The sequence below is a fragment of the Danio rerio genome, chromosome 24 (genome assembly GCF_052040795.2).
Source record: "Danio rerio strain M-AB ecotype USA chromosome 24, GRCz13ab, whole genome shotgun sequence".
Classification (NCBI taxonomy): Eukaryota; Metazoa; Chordata; class Actinopteri; order Cypriniformes; family Danionidae; genus Danio; species Danio rerio.
In genome coordinates, this window is record NC_141044.1 from 35,149,794 (window position 1) to 35,167,973 (window position 18,180).

General features: G+C 35.6%; 2 long non-coding RNA genes across 2 annotated transcripts in view; both read left to right on the plus strand.

Annotated features, from left to right (window-relative positions):
* LOC147838080 (uncharacterized) overlaps positions 1 to 18,180 on the plus strand; it is a 982,747-nt gene that overhangs the window by 762,238 nt on the left and 202,329 nt on the right. The gene's annotated exons all lie outside the window — the stretch shown is intronic.
* On the plus strand, positions 676 to 9,061 carry LOC141380745 (uncharacterized). The gene is made up of 4 exons (XR_015525229.1): positions 676 to 791; positions 3,936 to 4,116; positions 4,857 to 4,972; positions 8,423 to 9,061. It is a non-coding gene; the product is annotated as an uncharacterized LOC141380745 (long non-coding RNA).

Consider the following 18,180-nt stretch of genomic DNA (forward strand, 5'->3'; position numbering starts at 1 on the left):
CTTCCAATGTTTCCCCTCTTGTACCACTCCAGAAGACTAGACTTTTGTGCTTTTGCTCTATATTTTTCTCCTCATTCAGTTCGGATGACTGTGACATTTCATATGCTGTTCTTAGCACAATGTTTGGAGACAAATATAGCAGTTCTCAGTGGTGTTATGCACGGACATTGTTCTCTCTAAGGGCAGCAATATGCTCGGAAGGGTGAAGACATCCATCATGGTTGTCTTTTACTCTCATCAGCGCAGGTCCTTCTGCCGGAGCGAGACAATCTCTGGGCCGCCTGCAGGAGGGATATGTCACCGGTAGAGGGAGCTGATGCCAAGCGTTTGTGTTACAGCCTGCAACATTTTGATGAGTGTTTTAAGGCAAGATTTTGGGCTTTTTATTAAGTGATTTGTTTTTAATGTATAGAAAACATGCTAAATACTATTTGAAGCGTTTTCATAAACGTGAAAAGATTACATATGTACATATTTATACATAACCTAGCATGTTGGAAACACCGTGGGACAGAAAAATTACAATTTGTAATGTAATCAACCAACTGGAAGCATGGTGAAAATGATAAGCTTTTGTTTTTACCATTTTCACCTGTATTGCCTCAAAATGATTACAAATAGCTTGAATTTCTTGCTATTTGTTTTATAAAATATATTTTATTTTAAAATGTTCAGTTTGCTCTTCCACATTGGTCAAAATAATTGAAGGGTCCAATAAAAGGAAAGTAGGAGGAGTTTTATTTTTCGGTGCACGAATTCCCGCGCAATTGTTTCAACGGTTGAAGAGTGAGGTGAGATGTCGGTTGCAATATAATGAATATTTATCAACTGTTTTATGATAGAAGCATAAAACATTAGTAGATAATAGCTTACTTTACAAACTGCTGCACTTTACTTAAGAATTCAGGCATATTATCTTCATAAAATAATGTTTTTTTTTTTTTAATTTATTAAGCTGTGAAACATTTATTTTCAAAATTGTGCACACATTACATCTACACTGTATCGGATAAGAAACGTGTTTTTTAAAGGTGAATGTTTTTATTTTTACCATGCTTTTTCCTTTGTATTTATTGCAGTTTTTGTAAAATTAGACTCACGTAGACCGCATAAAAAGAGATTAAAACATTTAAATTATTTTAATATTTACAGTCCTCAGCATAATTGAGTACACCCCATTTAAAATGAATATTTTTTATCCATTTCTCAGTGAATATAGACAATGTGTTTTGGTGCATTTAAACAAAACAGATTTATTAAACAGATATATTTATTAAAATAATATTTTAGACACCAAACATTTTTAGAAATTGAAAGATAATACAATTAAATTCAAGCAAAATATTGCAAAAAATAAATGGGCTCTATGCACAGCTAGAGTTTTAAAGCAGATGATTTAAATCAGTGGTTCTTGTTCGATCTGAGACCCACTTCATATCGTATATCTAACAGGCAGTGAAGATAGCTGATTTTTAAGGAAATCAGATCTTAAACATGACAATTTTGTAATGGAAAGACAGCTCATCGGAAGCCCTTGGGCTGCCTGGCTAAAAATGAAAGTCCATGTGCATAGCCCATTACAACATAAAAAATTTCAACTAAATTTTTCAAAATTTTATTTTGCATCTCTTGATATTTCCTTTTTTAAATATTTAATATTCTTCTTTAAATTTGGGTGTACTACTTATTGGACCGATATTGTAAGTTATTTTTGTTAGATAAGCTCCAGATTTGGCTTCAGTACTGACTCATCTAATGTATATACACAAATATATTATTTTATAGCTTCCGATATGAATTAAAAAACGATTTGTGAGGAGTCTACTTATTAGGGTATGACATTTAGTAGAACATCTGAGAAAATTTCTAACATAAAGAAATCTATATTCTAAAAAGTCAACAACAAAATAATATAAAACTCCTAAACATACACATTCAAATAAAAACAATCAATTTGTCATGCTGCAATGATTTGTCCATGAGTTTACAAAACGAAATTATTTAGAAAAATATATAAGATGCTGAAAATGTTAAATTCGCAAAAGTTATTTGAAGCAAATATAAGCACTGTAAAAACACGGGATTCCACACAATCGATTTGTGTTAAAACAACATGAAGAAATGAAGTTAACAGTTAGTTTGTTTTTACAAATTTAAGTGGATCGAACATAAAACAATTATGTTGGGGAAAAAAACCCTGCATGGATCATTTTAAATAAGTAGTTTGAACAAATAGCAAACCTAATTTTTGTGAGTGAGTTTATACAATTTCAAAGAGCCAGGTCTTTTATACACTGGTTTAAATAACCAAAACAGAGGTTTGCATTTTATATTCTTTGAAAAGATATACAGTTGAAGTCAAAATTATTAGCTCCCCTGAATTATTAGCCCCATTATTATTTTTTCCCCCACTTTCTGTTTAATGGAGAGAAGATTTTATCAACACATTTCTAAACGTAATAGTTTTAACAATTCTAATGACTTTATTTATTTACTTTATCTTTGCTATGATGAAAGTAAATAATATTTGACTAGATATTTTTCAAAACACTTCTATACAGCCTAAAGTGACATTTAAAGGCTTAACTAGGTTAATTAGGTTAACTAGGTAGGTTAGGATAATTACGTAAGTTGTTGCATCACAATGGTTTATTCTGTAGACTATCGAAAAAATATATAGCTAATAATAATAATAAAATAATAACTAATAATACCTTAAAATGTTTTTTTAAATTCCAAACTATTGAATATATTCTGAAATAAAACATATAAGACTTTCTCCAGAAGAAAACATATTATCAGACATACTGTGAAAATTTCCTTGCTGTGTTAAACGTAATTTGGTAAATATTTAAAAAAGAAAAAAATTCAAAGGAAATTTAATAATTCTGATCTTAACTGTATTAGCATTGTTGATCAATACATTTGTTACAGAATTCATTAATCTTTGCTAAAGTTAGTTAATAAACACTTTTTTCATTGTCAGTTTTGCTTCACAATATTTGGAAATAGGCCTACAGTAAAATAAAAAGATAAAAAATAATAAATGTAAATAATAAAAAGGCTTTGTTTATTAACTTATGTTTAAAATAACATTAAAAGAGAGATAATACATCAAGACATTTAGATTTATTCAGGTTTTTGACCAAAGTGATTTAAAAATAATGCAAGTCAAATCACCAGAAGAACAAAAACGTAAATGTTGTGACGAGTCTCAGTTTGTCTAGCACATATAGTGTACAAAATATTTATTAAAGTATTAGTTAGGTTACTAGAATTATTTGTTTACATTTTTATTAAATATAATATTGACCTTAAATGACTTTTAAAAAATTCAAAACTGCTTTTATTCTAGCTAAAATAAAACAAATAAGACTTTTTTCCAGAAGACAAAATATTATAGAAAATACTGTGAAAATTTGCTTGCTCTTTTAAACAGCATTTGTGAAATAATTTAAAAAGAAAAAAAAAAAGGGGGGGGGGGGGCGTTAATAATTCTGATTTCAACTGTATATAATACAAAAGCAATGTGATTGTGTTGAGAGTTCATGAAAGCGATTGGACAGTCTCCTGAGTGAAAGACTGAAATGGTCCCTCTCAGGTGTGAGAAGTTTAAGTAGCAGAAAGAAGAAAGGTACTCCATTACATCCCAGAATATTGCAGAGATTTTTCACATTTACCGAACCATTACTGTAGACTGAGAGACACTGTATTAAATAATGTCACACTGGAACCCACACAAGCCTTTTATAAAACTGCAGAATCTGTGCCATGAGGAGTATTTTAAGCCATATCTGTAAACAAGCGATATAAAATTAGTATTATAGCATGCATTCAAGCTCATTTAATATTTCATTATAGCTCAAGTTTGTATGATTAATGTAACATCTGTTTGTTCTCTGTTCCTCTTTTTTTGTATGGTTATTTCCACACAGGGAGCATTTTGAATGTCTCCCAGAACAGAGTTAGTGGGATTTAACCAGTCTAGCCCTCAACGTTACGAAGTATATCATTGATGAAAGGGTGCACAATCCTTTCAAAACCAATTAAAGAGGCCTTAGCCCGCAGCGGTGGTGAGCGAAGGGCTGACAGGGGACCACAGAGGAACTCAGGGAGGTAATCAGTGCCTTGCTTTTGAACAATATTGAAAAGCACAACAATATCACACAATAAATCACGGTGAGTAGTGCAGGTTTTCAAGGACAAACGGGTCGTCTCCTTAAATACACCCTGTGACATGCTCACCTTTCTGTCGTCTGTCAGATGGTTTTCTTATTTACTGTGTGCGTCAATAGTAGCTATATTGTGGATTTCAGTAGCGGTGCTGTTTTTTATTGATTGAAGGAATAGTTCACCCCAAAATTTTAAATATGACATTATTTACTCTGCAACTTTCTATATGTTGTATAATACTTATCATTTTCATGAACTTTTTTTTCATTACTGAATTAATAATGACTGTTGAGTTGACTTTGTGTTCTACATAGTATTTCTTTAATGTTAAGATATTGTGTCATGTGACCATGGTGTTTGAACAAACTCCAGATGCACCTTAACTGCACCTTAACGTGTTAATAAAGGCTTTTTCGAGTGCTTGGATATAAAATTTTAGCTGATTATTTACTCTGCCTTTGCTTATTCAAATCCTGATTGAGTTTCTTGTTTTCTGTTAAATACAAAAGAAGATATATTGAAGAATGTTGGAAACTGGTAGGCATTGATTTTCGTAGTATTTTATTTATTCTAGAAATCGTCTTTTGTGTTCGACTATTTACCCTGCATAGTGAGTAATTTTTTAGGATGAACTTTTAATTTAATAATGCTAAAACCAATAAAGTTCCCTCATTGTTTTTCAGAAATTAAATTGTGCATATTTTGTGTCGACAGTTGAGAAGACTTCAGGCATACAAAAATGGAGACATCGGTTTACATACAAATGGCAGAAATGGACTGCAACAGACAGATTCCAGAGGTAAATACTCGATTCGTTTTCACTATTTAGTTATTTGTATTAACTGTACCAATATAACCTTTAAAGTCTCCATGAATTAGAGGTTATAATGCAGACTCTTTTTTTCAGTAAAATGACGTATTTCCAACTCAAATGCAATATTTAGTAGTTATATTCATAAAAACACAACCCAGGCTCATTATTGATATGTACCCCTGCATACATTTCTGGACAGTGCGAAATACTTTTCAGGAGGTACTTTTTTGTTTTGTTTTTGCAGTTTTTGTTTTCACGAACGAATTTTTACGCTGTGTACGCTTTTTCCTATCTCAAATTTCTCTTGCAAGTGCCAGTCGTGCTTGCTCTTCTTGCGTAAATCCACCAGAGGCTGCTGTCGACTGATCGACTGACCCACCCTTCTCTTTACCAAAACCCAACCCATAGTGTTTTCAAAAGCACAGATTGACCAGCGCCCACCTCTTTCCCTAAATCCAACAAATAGTAATTTCAATAGCAATGACTGACACACCCCTCCTTCCCTTAAACCAACCGACATTGTTTTCGAAAGCAATCCAGAAAAAAAAAGTCCTCACTTCAGCCTGAATTTTGCAACGTTTTCAGATCTTGCCACGTTCTTAACCTGTTATTTACTTGTTTATTGTTACATTTTTGGACAGTGAGAGTTACTTTTCTGGAGGTACCTTATTGTTTTGTTTTTGCAGTTTTTGTTTTCACAAATCCACCAGAGGCCGCTGTGTGTGCTTTTTCGATTCTCAAATTTCTGCTCTTCTCACGTAATCCACCAGATGCCGCTGTTGACTGAAAGATTGACTGACCCACCCTCCTCTTCCCCTAAACCCAACCAATAGTGTTTTCAATAGCACCGATTGATCCACCCCCCCTCCTTCCCTAAACCCAACTGACAGTGTTCTCAAAAGCAATCCAGAAATCTGTAGCATTTGTTTTAAAGACGAAATGCAGCTATACGGAGTTCTGACTACATAATTTGTGTTCTCCAGAAATTTATATGGGGGTACGTTTTCATAATGAGCCTGAGTTACAAAAAACTGACATCAGAGAAGGGCTGTCATTCTAGAGCGAAGGCAAATGGTAAGACTTTGATAAAAGATTACCAAAAACATACAGTTTTTTTGTTCAGTGTTAACTTACTCGGATCAATTGTCCACATTAAGACTAACAATGTGCAAGTGTTGTGAGCTCTGTGCTCATTAATTGATTGTATATACTTTTGTTTACACTATGTTGCCATCAATTCACATACATTGAACTTATTTAATTAAACAGCAGAGTTTGTGCAGAAAAAGTACATTAGCCATGGTGCTGTATAGAAAAACTTAAAAAGAAGTTGCAGACAGTGAAGCAAGCAGAAATACATGTAGATCTATAGCTTATTGTAATGCAGTTGATTTTCATTTGCTATCAAAATACCACTGTATGCACTGTATGCTTTATGAACTGACATTTACAAAAAATACATTTTAATTTAATTTAATTTTGTACAAAAATACAAAATTTACAATAAATACAGTCGAAGACATTAAATAACAGATTTGTTTTAATTAAAAGAAATAATAAATTAAATCTGAAGTATTTAATAAAATACTTGCGAGGGCCTTTGATTAGAATTCTGACTGATTTCCAAGAACTCTTTCTTGATTATATTAATTAAATCAGTCTGGATAATAAAATGTTCTGACTTAGATTGTTTTTCTAAACGTACTTCCTATTCTTGATCCAGGAGAAGTAGAACATTATCAGTATAATTTAGATTAATCTAATGATGCATGGGACAATACCCAGTTTCAAGGTTTACTGTGGTTTGAAAAAGTCAAAGTTTTAAACCTACAAGACAAAAATTCTCTGTTCTACCAACACAATCTTACAGCAATTCGTAACTTTTTGTTTTAGTGGCTAATTCGTATGAATTCGTATGATCTCATTAGTACAATTTAGTATGATTTGCTTATCCCCCAATGGCGGTTGGGTTTAGGGACGTGGTTTGATGCCACACCTTGTTTTTAAAATCATACAACTTTGTACAACTTTTCCTACAACTGAACTCAAACGAGGTGGCATGGTGGCTCATTGGTTAGCGCAGTCACCTCACAGCGAAAACGTCTTTGTTTCAAGTCCCGGTTGGGCCAGTTGGCATTTCTGTATGGAATTTCCTTGTTCTCCCCATGTTCGCATGAGTTTCCTCCAGGTGCTCCCCACAATTCAATTCAATTCACCTTTATTTGTATAGCGCTTTTACAATTTAGATTGTGTCAAAGCAGCTTCACATAGAAGATCATAGTAAGTTAAAACAGTGTCAGTCCAGTTTTCACTGTTTAAATTCAGTTCAGTTTAGCTCAGTTCAGTGTGGTTCATTAATCACTACTGAGAGTCCAAACACTGAAGAGCAAATCCATCGATGCGCAGCTCTACAGATCCCGAACCATGGAAGCCAGTGGCAACAGCGGCGAGGGAAAAACTTCACCAATTGGGGAAAGTGAAGAATTAAAAAAACTTTGAGAAAAAACAGGCTCAGTTGGGCACGACCATTTCTCCTATGGTCAAAAGTCTTGTGCTGAGCTGCAGTCTCGACGCTGGAGAAGTTGGCTGTCAGCGAGACTCGCCTGTCCCCAGAGCGTCACAGGAATCAGTCTCATGCTCTCCACTCCTCCATGACCACAGTCCAAAGACATGCGCAATAGGTCAATTGGATAAACTAAACTGTCCGTAGTGTGTGAGTATGTGTCTATGGGTGTTTCCCAGTACTGGGTTGCGGCTGGAAGGGAATCCTCTGCATAAAACATATGCTGGAATGGTTTGCGGTTTATTTCGCTGTGGTGACCACTGAAATAGAGAATAAATGAATAAATGAGCCACTTAACTGAAAAAAAAAGTAAAACAGTTGTGTTTCCTCATGAGATTAGGCTGGTTATACCGTTGTTCCATTATATTTTTTTTTCTGATTTTGTTTTAAGGCAACAGTATATCCACATCAAAAGTCACTGATCAGCCCGTGATTCAGCAAACATCTGAAAAACTAATCACCTGTTAACCAACATACAAGCATGCTATAAACCTGAACATTGCAGTGCTTACTTTAAATTCAAAGAAAACAAAGATATCCAATGATGCCTTTTAAAGTTATAAAGAAATCTGTATTTTTAAAACTAACGAAGACAGCAGAAGTCAGAGACTTGTTTTAATTAATTAGCCTCCATGTTTACTGTTTCAAAATAGTTCAAATGTTACCTAAAATGAATTATATTGTGTTCAGTGGGGAAAATATTGTTATTTTTTTAATTAGACTTTTAAAAATAACATTTTATAACAGTTATCACAATACCATGATACCTGGAATCTGTGATATTTTTATCCAAGGTTATACTGTCAAAATCTAATATCGTCTCTTTAGTATATCGAACATTACACTTAAATTTTATATGTCTTTCCATTCAGTGTCTCTGTGACAATGCAGTGTTGAAGGGGTCCAAGCACTGAACCTTGTGGCACCTCAGTGGTTAGACTAAAGGTGAAAGCGAGTGAATCTTTCCAGCTGACTATTTCTGACCTGTTATCCAGACAGAACTCCCAAACACTGAAGCTCCACCTGAGGCTCATCTTTAAGTTTTGTTATTGGCACTCTTCAAGATCTTCCACATGTCATAGTGAACATAACCCCACTTCTTTACCACACCACTTTTGCCCTCCGATTTAGCCTTCTGCTTCTCACACTTAATAACAGCATCATCTCAACATCTCTCCTGCACAAACAGACCTGCAGATGTCGTTAAACTATCAGCACGGATTAAATTCTACCAGCATCAGGGAGCGGCATGCATATCCCGAGGGCACATAAGGAGTGAGCGCTACCTGACAGCATTAGGCTTGTCGTCAGCACCCTTCTGACATCTCTTCCCCCTCACTAGGCCTGTCATCTCAGATCTTGTCCCCTTCTCATAGGAGAAAATCAAAGGGAGAAGCCTAATGCTTTATCTGATAGAGATGTGTAAACTCAGGATGGAGTCCATTAATCTGTTGTGCTTTTTTATTTCGTTAAAAAAGCTTAGCTGATCAGTTACTGTTGTTCCTATAGACGGTGTTCTGCCTTCTGGCTTACGTTTTCAGTCTCATGCTTTTTTCCCTTTCTCTAAAAGTCTTGATAACACTATTGCTGAGTTTTTATGTTATTATTTCAGCAAATATGATTGTAAAAAATTATTTGTTGTACTCTCTCACTGCGCTCTAAAGCCTGGGTCACACTACAGGATTTTGGGCCTGATTTGGAGGTTAACAAGCTCACAGACAGATTGGGTTGTGATTGGGAAAAATTCTGGGGGTGCTCGGCGCTCTGCAGTCTTTATGTGTGAACTATTGAACAATGCATCAAAGAGGCTCGGTGACGCATCGCCAACACCTCGCGGGTGAAAACAGTGTTGCCAACTTAGCAATTTTGTTGCAAGATTTAGCAACTTTTCATACTACCCTAGCAACTTTATCAAAAAGCACCTAGCAACACATTTAGCAATTTTTAACACTTAATTGATTATTTTGATCAATTTTTTAAAATTGACTAAAAAAAAAGTTCCTGCAGGCTTCACTCAGTCAAAGACTAAGACTATAGAGACTATACTAAGACTATAGAGAACACAAGACATGTCACTCGTATACTTTTGAATGGGGAAAAGTGTAACTGTCAATATGGCGAATGAAGTCACGCCTTCTAGTACAGGAGCCAATCAGCAATCACTACAGAATGACAGTTTTCCGGGGGATTGGCTCGGATCAGACGTGAGTTGCCCTAAAGGGACTTTGACTCAGTAGAGTATATTGCTACTCAGGTTGTTTTTTTTATAACTGTTAATTAACTGGTATTTGTTAACATGTATAATTGTTGGTAATTTATGGTGCAGTACATCCTAATAGTGCTATAAATATTGTCACTTTCACAAATGTGTTAATTTCACAAGTTAAAAGAGTAAGAACACAAGCTGTGATTGTTTAAAAGAATGTTATATTGTGTTTTTATTACTTTTAAAACTAGTATCTGAATGAAAAATATATTTTTATTCAAACCTAAATGGTCATATTTTAAATAATGTTTTTGCTGAGATGTTCAATGTAATGAAGTTCACGGCTTCTTCCCTCCGCCGGGAAGAAGGAGGCGGAGAACCGACGCAGCTTCAAAATATTTATTAATAACAGTGACGGCAGCTCCTCACGGAGACTGCCGTCAAACTTAAAGCATAAGTAAAATATGTCCGGGCCCGGTCCTCTCTCGGCTTCTTCTGCCATCCTTCCTCCTTTTATAGTCCAGAGCTCCTTCCGTGGGATTTGAGGCAGGTGCGTACCGCAGGTGTATCCACTTACGCGGTGGCCTCACTCCGTTCCCACGGCTCTCGGCCACGCCCCCTCGCCACATTCAATTTGAGAAAACATTAATTATTTTGTATACTACATAAAGATGTAGTTTTGAGTTGCGATTATGCAATGACGTCATCATGCAAAGTAATGTGTAACCTATTTATTGTGCATCTGAATGTAATGTTTTAATTTAATATAATACACAGTGTCTCAGAGAGAAGAGACATGATGGGCTTACGCTTGTCAGATACTATGTGATGACAACATTTAGTTACTTTTCAGGCAGGCTTTAGCTACTTTTTATTGGCAGTATTTAGCAAAACTTGATGAATATCCGACATCTATCATGCTGAATATTCCAGAGCAGTCGGCCGACTCGACTCCTCGTGCAGGCAGATGTAGTGACTAGCTGCAGCCAAGAGAGCATGTCAGCATGAGCTAAATGGTCGTTGTGCTCAGGACCTTAACAGAAAGGTCTGTGGTTGGCCAGAAATTCTGTAACTATTTGAATTACCATACAAGAAAACTGTTGAACAGACAATCTTCAACGTGAGGATAAAGAATGAGCCTCCTCCAATCTGCCTTTACTTTCATTTTCTTTTTCTCTCTTTTCGTGGATAAGGAAACATTGTTGTACACACTCCGCTGATGACATACCTTAGCCTACATATTTAATTTTGTTTGTTAAGCTCAAAGATTTGTTTCAAAACTATTTCTAAATTCAGTTCTAATTTCCAGCAAACTAGTAAATGAACAGATGAATGAATAAATGAGTTATAACCAAATACACATGCTATGCCCTGTATGATCCAAAACCTGACAGGTGGTCAAATCTAAGCTTGTTTTTTTTATAAAACAAATATAAATATGAATACAATAAACAATACTAATAATAATAAAAACAACAATAACAATAATAACACTTTCAGCTGATCTATTTTAGTTTCTCAAAATAGCAACACACCATCAATGCGCCTTACCACGCCTCTTTTCTAGGCTAAAGCACCCATGAGTCCACAATGGGGCGCAAATGGATTTGCTATTTAAACAACGTGGTGAAAAATGGGAAAATTAGGGTTGCGTTGGTCTGAAAATAGCAATACAACGGGGCAAACAGGTCTTGTGCTTTATTGCGCTAGGTGTATAATAGGGCCCTTAGTGTTTAGCCCTGTGTAAGTCTAAAATTTCAGTCATAATGGTCTTAAAAGGGTCTTAAAAAGTCTTACATTTGACTTAATGAAACCTGCAGAAAACCTGCTCAGAAGTTTACCTCCTATTAAACTATACAGTTGATGTTGTCCTTTATGTATTTCAATAAGACCAATTCAAATGAGTTAACTCCACTTATTCCATTATATTAAAGACCTTAAGATCTGCTGTTTGCCATTTATTCAAGCTTGTATAAATGCAAGTGAAGCATCCAGGAAAAATATTTAAGTATTATATAAATATATAAGTATTTTTGTCATTTTTATGAGCTTCTGTGGATCCGAATGCTCAGCAGATTGTCTATTTAAAGCATCCAGACACTCATTTGCAGCGCTGGTTTTGCCTGTGATATTATTTTCCTTTTAGATTCGCAGTGCATTAATGAAATCCTCACTCACATGATTTCATTTGGCCTGTGCGTTAATGGCTGAGGAAGTAATAATTACATTCAGATATTAATTCGGGCCTGGAGACAGAACCATGAATCATTAGTGCTCATGATGTCGAACACAGGCTCCTGTCTCCCTCTTTTTTTTTACAGTCTCTGACCGGATGAATTAAAATGACAAATAATTGTAATTCCCTCGCGGAGGGCGTTTAAAAAAAACACACACCGTTTGGTAGAATTGGTTGAGGAAAGAGGGCGAGTGATGAGACTCATTTGTTATGCTGCGTTTGGAACATGTTGAGCTTTAATGACGACGAGGACAGACGGAGATCAAGGGCGATATCGGGATTGTAGTAATGGATGTGATAATCACCATGGAGAGGAAACCATAGGACTCAAATATGTTGTGTGTTTTGAGGGGTCTGGTGATGTTTGGAGGGAGTTGTTGATTTTTTGTGATGAACGTAATGGATAAAAAAAGATAGTCAAATGAATGGTTAATTGTTTAGAAGTTGCTCGGGAGGCTAAATGGAGATTGTTGTATTATAGGAAGTAAATTTGGTCAGATGTTGCTACTAGGACGGAGCACTGTCGCCTCACAGCAAGATGGTTGCTGGTTCGAGTCCCGGCTGAGTCGGTTGACATTTCTGTGCGGAGTTTGCATGTTCTCCCCTTGTTCGTTTCCTCCGGGTGCGCCGGTTTCCCCCACCGTCCAAAAAAAACAAAAAAAAAAAACATGCAGTGTAGGTGAATTGAAGAAAATAAATCATCTGTAGTGTGTGTGTGTGTGTGTGTGTGTGTGTGTGTGTGTGTGTGTGTGTGTGTGAATGAGTGTGTATGGGTGTTCCCAGTACTGTGTTGCTGGCTGAAAGGGTATTCACTGCGTAAAACATATGCTGGAATAGTTGGCGGTTCATTTCACTGTGGCGACCTCTGAAATGGAGACTAAGCCAAAGGAAAATGAATGAATATTGCTACTAAAATTGTAGTCTAAATCTTTAAATCTAAAAAATTATATAAAAGTTTTAAATATATTTTTAAAAGTGTATTTAGTTAGCATGTTCTCCCCATGTCGGCATATTTTCTCCCCTTGCATGTTCTTCTTGTCTTAGCTTATTTTTGTTTTACATAAGACAGAACAAAATTGCGCAAGATATTGTGCAAAAGATGTATTTAAAGTTGAAGGAAATAAGTAACAGGACTGTGTGGTATTCACAAGTAAACTTTGTGTTCCTTGTTGAGTCCTTGTAAGATGGAATTTAAGTAAAGTGTCTGGTGCATATGGAGAAAAAGGTTTTCCTACAGGTGGTTTGTCAAGCCCACTCACCTTGCCTTTACTTTGACTTTAAAAATGCAAATAAATTTAGTCGACGTCACAACCCAATGTCAGGCTGACGTCAGTGTACAACTTGCACTTGACATTGTGCTTCACGAATAGCAGTGCGATATGGCTGTATATCAGCACTGGTGGGAGGCCGAAATCAAACACGGAAAGTCTAAAAACCCCTTTTTATTAGGAACTACTTTCTTTCGCCATTCATTCACATCTGCAGCTGATGTCAGAACAGTAATAGCCATTACTAATTTACCAACATCACTTTAGAGCTAGTGTTTGAATGACTCTCTGTCTAGTGATGACAAAACAGCTGATTTTGCTCACACTTTAAGATCGTAAGCGTGACATGAACATTACATAGGTGGGGTTGAATAGGGTGTTCGGGGGTGAAGTTGAGAACAGGGGTCCGTTCTTCGTACCTCGCTTAAATGATCTAAGATGATTTGGCAGATCCTGGATCTTTTAATCTTGATAACTGATCTCTCGCTAATTTGGTTCTTCAAACAAGTTCGCGAATTAGATTAGAATGTCTGGATGAACTGATCTGAGATCGCTGCGTGTGTTGTGAAGGACAGATCTATCGATCCTCGAAATCATGATCAGCTATGCAACGATTGGCTGACGGCACAGCAGCGTAATGACATCATCTGATTAATATTCAATTATCCATGTGAGCAAGATTACATCAAATTAGCAGTAAACGGTTTGTTAAATATGACACGCAGTAACTTCACATTTGTTGTGAGCTGCAGGCTTTACACTTTCAAGAGTATGTGTCAAGAGTATTCATCATGTATTTCAATGCAAATCAATGTATTTAGTTCTACATTTAGAAAAGATTTTCTTTATTATAGTACAGTTTTTTAATCGGTGTAAAGAATAACTGGTTGTTTCCAAAAGCATTTTGATATTGGTAAAGGCGTCTGCAACTTTTGTGAAGCATCAAATCACTGGCATATTAACTGTCAAAACATGTTTATGACTGCTGAAATGTGTTATTGCTTTAAAAAAAATCACATATTGTGCATTTCTATTATACACAATTTGTACTAAAGCGATCTAAAAAGTTCATATCAATAAGTTTTCTCTTTGCACCACCAGGTGGCAGTCTTTGTATTTTCATTTCGAGGGTGCAGATTGCATACGTTTTATTAATATGTAAAACATTATTTATTTTATTAATGACTATAACTTTATATATATAGTTAAAAACTACTATTTTCCCAAGTGTATATAACTTTTATACTGTAAGAAAATATCAGAACTCGGTACATACTTTCTGTATTATCTTTGCTTGAACTGAGCCGATCTAATCCTGTTTATATGATTTGAACCTGCTCCCGATCAGGTTTGACCTAGCAGATCTGTTGACATGGCAACAACTCTCGGATCAGCTTTGAAGAACAAAACGATCCTGGATCGTGCCAAATCGTCAATATCCAAATCCAGCTAACTGAGTAATCCACGTACGAAGAACGGACCCCTGGGTGCAGCGGGGGTTGTTGTCGCGCGCGCGTACGTGTTCTGATCAGCAGTGTTGTCGCGCGCATACTGTAAAGCGGGGGAGGGGGTGTCGCAGGGGCACTTTTGATCATTTCGGAAGGGCACTTTCTATCCAAGACTAAAAAGGGCATGTGCACTGCACAGGTTGAGCCCTATGTGTGCACGTGCCTGCGGGAGACTGGTCTGAAATACGGAATACTCCCATGAAAAACGGAAGTGTTGGCTGGTGTGCTTAATAGTTTAATATTGATTTGATCTGCTGTAGTAAATCAGACTGTTATATCTTCTAAGCGTAAGGGCTTGTTATGCGGTTATGTCGCCATCTTGTGGATAGAAAACGTCAACCGCCGCCAATGAGCTCTCTCAGAAATGGTAAATATTTTAAAATAGGCACTATTCTTGCAAATAAACTGCATAGTTGCAATCTAAACAGCCACATTCTTTACTAAAAAAGCCTCCAAAGTATATTTTGTTGTCTAACTCCAGTAATATTTGTCAAACTGTAGTGTCTCTGCTTGTAGCTGGCTGTATGTGGGCGGAGTAATACACATAACGGTAAAGAGGCTGTTCGGGTGCTGATATTACTTAAATATATCACAGCTATTCGGGTGGTTCGAAAGACCAAAAGTTGGATTATTATTATTATTATTTTTGAGTTTTTCTTATTATTCAAATGGCCAAATTCTGACTGAAGAAAGTTGAGTGTGCTAGCCAGTTTGTTATTTGCCTCTAGGTTTTAATGTTTAATTTAAAACAAGTTTTAATAGATTTCCTAAAAAAAAAATAAAAAAAAAAATATATATATATATATATATATATATATATATATATATATATATATATATATATATATATATATATACATATATATAGTAGAGTATCATATCAATTTTTTTTATTAAAAATTTTGTTATTTATAAAACTGTAATATAAAATGTACTGTTTAACTGCACATTTGTAAATAAACACTTAAAATAGTAAAATAGTATGGTAAGCAATTTGACATAATGGTTGGAAATATTTTTGGTACATCAAAAAGTGTGGTTAAGATAACCATCCAACAAGATAAGGTAATACAGCAAAAATGAGTTAAAATGTCACTAAAATGCAATATTCAAACCTTATAAATCAATAGAAAAATCAGGCAAATAACTGCAAAAAAATAGCTATCCCTCCCTTTCAATAATAATAAAGACTTCTGTTTATTTTAGCCATTGTGCAAATAAAACATGTCCCATTTATTATGCTTTTATACAAGCTGTATTATTTCGGACAAATAGTTTTTACTGAAATTGGACGTGCTATTTTGAGAGATTAGGAGAACTGGTGGGGATCACATACTTTAGCTAATTATTCTGCAGTTAGTTTTCAGGGCATATTATTCACAGACTAGCCTATATACGTCTGCAAAGCGGAGGAAAACACAAGCATTAAGGGCATTATCATGATGGACTTTCAGTAATGAACTTGAGTTTATGTGACTCACACTTTCGTTTAAAAAAAGCTCCTTATTTCCTCTTTTTTTATCGGCCGCCATCCTCACTTGTGTGTGTCACACACCCACACACCTTATTCTTGAATGGGAAAAAAACAATCCACTGCATTTGGCGCTGCTTATCTGAATGCAGCCACAGCCTCTCACATGACAGCAGGGAAAGGCACAGCCAATCAAAATGTCCATATGTATTTTGGGGGCGGGAGGACTCAAGCAGAGAACATGCTTTAACTCTTTCTGCGTGTCTAGGTTAATGTTGACAGCGTAATTTTTTTTTAAAGTGGATTAAATTATTGGTGCATGGGGACATTTTTATGGTCGGTGGGGAACCATGCCCTCTGTCCGCCCTAAATTGACGCCCATGACGTCAGACAGTTGCATTTTGGTTACAATCCAGTGTCAGGCAGACTTTAGTGTTCAACGTTGGACAGATGTTGCATTTTGGTTACAACCCAATGTTAGGCTGACATCAGTGTCCAACATTGCATTTTGGTTACTTTCCAACGCAAACCAAACATCAATGTCTAATGACGTTACAGCTGAATGTTGTGTGGACATAACTATTCTGACATCTATCAGACACTAGATCTGCTACGCTGGTTGCTATAATTGATGAATAAATATCAATATTTGATGTCTAAATGACATTGGTTGAAGATGTTGACTTAGTGTTGGATTTTGGTCACTTTCCAACTCAACCCAAAATTAAGGAAAAATCAACATCATTTCATGTCGTTATTAGACACCAAAAAAAAAAACATTGTCCTTAGATGCTGGTGACCTAAATCTAACATAATATTAACGTCTTATGGCATTGTGTGTCTACTGGGATTATTTAATTTCACTATCAGAACATTTAATTATCTTGCAAAGCCCTTTTGAAAACAACCTTAGTGTTTTTAACCTATAAGGTACAACAAAATGATCCACATCAGAAGCATTTGGTGGACATCGCACACTCGTAACGCTTATTTTTCATTAAACTAAATGGCACAGTTGAAAGTCCAGTCCACCCCGCACAATTAGATGCTCACTTCAGACTTGTTTACTGTGTTACACCGAAAACACATTTATCAGTAATTGGCTGCTATTCTTTTGTTGGGGAGGCCAGGTTATAGATTTATCTCATGGCACTTGCAAACAGTGAAGTAATTAGGATGAAAGCATGTGTTTAAAGCTGACTCAACTGCTGGAATGTTGTTTAGCAACTCTACATTCTCTTGAAACAGTGACGCTTGTGTTTTAAGTAAACAGCTCTTGCTTTTCTTCAAGGCAACTTATAATACACTTTAAACAGGAAAAAACGGCCTGGGGAAACCTGCTTTTAATGGCTCAAGGCACAATGATGATTACTCCGCTTGTGTGAGTTTACACACCACAAATAAATAAATTCTGTTTATGAATTTTTTTATTCTATTTTTGCATTTGGCAGGCATTTATGCAAAGAGACTTTACAAGTATTTCAGGCAATCTCGGATGCCTTTTCTGCAGCAACCCATCACTGGGAAACACCCATACACTCTCATTCGCACACATACACTACAAACAATTTAGCTTACCTAATTCACCTGTACCACATGTTTTTGGACTTGTTGGGGAAACCGGATCACTCAGAAGAAGCCCACGCCAACAAAGGGAGAACATGCAAACTCCACACAGAAATGCCAACTGAGGCTCAAACCAGCGACCTATATTCTGTTAAATTAAATATATTAAAATATTTCTTAAAATACTGTTTTGTGAAATTTGTATGTGTGTGTGTGTGTGTGTGTGTGTGTATATATATATATATATATATATATATATATATATATATATATATATATATATACAGTGGAAGTCAGAATTATTAGCCCCCCTGTTTATTGTTTTTTTTCATATTGCAATTCCTAGTGAAACAGAAGATTAAATATGAAAATAGT